The sequence below is a fragment of the Etheostoma spectabile genome, chromosome 15 (genome assembly GCF_008692095.1).
Source record: "Etheostoma spectabile isolate EspeVRDwgs_2016 chromosome 15, UIUC_Espe_1.0, whole genome shotgun sequence".
NCBI lineage: Eukaryota > Metazoa > Chordata > Actinopteri > Perciformes > Percidae > Etheostoma > Etheostoma spectabile.
Window position 1 is genome coordinate 20683953 of NC_045747.1, and position 647 is coordinate 20684599.

The following is a 647-nucleotide window of genomic DNA, read 5'->3' on the forward strand; positions in this document are numbered from 1 at the left end:
AAATACTGACCAGGTAATGTGAAAAGGTCCCAGTATGAAGTATGAGGATTACATGGAATGTAAAAAAGATAATAGTACAACAGATGTGTGTTAATGTAATGTGTAGAGCCAGATGTGGAGGCTTTACATTAATGTAATGTTTAGAGACAGTTGTGGAGGTTTTATATTAATGTAATGTATAGAGTAAGGGGGAAATATATTTTTTGAATGAAAACTTTAAAATGAATTGACTTTGAAGGTCTCAGACAGTGTCTCTTTCTGAGTTTCTGATGGGTACGGGTAACTTCCATCAGTCTAAAATGAAGGGTGTAAAATTAAGACTTGTTTAAGTTGCACTAAACAAATATCTATGTAATATGTAGCCAAGCATTCCAGTATTTCTTGGATTTGAAGCTACATGGACGATACAGACATCTGTACTTCTGTTTTTATTATTATTAATTAATAATTATTATTTCTGAATCACTACAATGATAAAATATGTGAATTCTTTGCTGCCTACCAGGCGCAAAACAACATGTTATGTGGCATTGCTAATTTTATCTAGCACTGGCAACTTGTAGGACAACGTATGCAGAACACTGGCTAAATTAATACATCTAAATAGCTCCTACGGGCTACTTAGGTGTGTAGAAGCTAGCTGCTAG

The 647-nt window shown here is 34.0% G+C and overlaps 1 protein-coding gene and 1 long non-coding RNA gene across 2 annotated transcripts in view; both read left to right on the forward strand.

Moving 5' to 3' along the window:
- Positions 1 to 647, forward strand: part of LOC116703247 (transmembrane protease serine 9-like) — a gene marked incomplete in the record, with an annotated part of 81409 nt that overhangs the window by 45737 nt on the left and 35025 nt on the right.
- The window catches only part of LOC116702573 (uncharacterized), an 11859-nt gene that overhangs the window by 1260 nt on the left and 9952 nt on the right, over positions 1 to 647 (forward strand). The gene's annotated exons all lie outside the window — the stretch shown is intronic.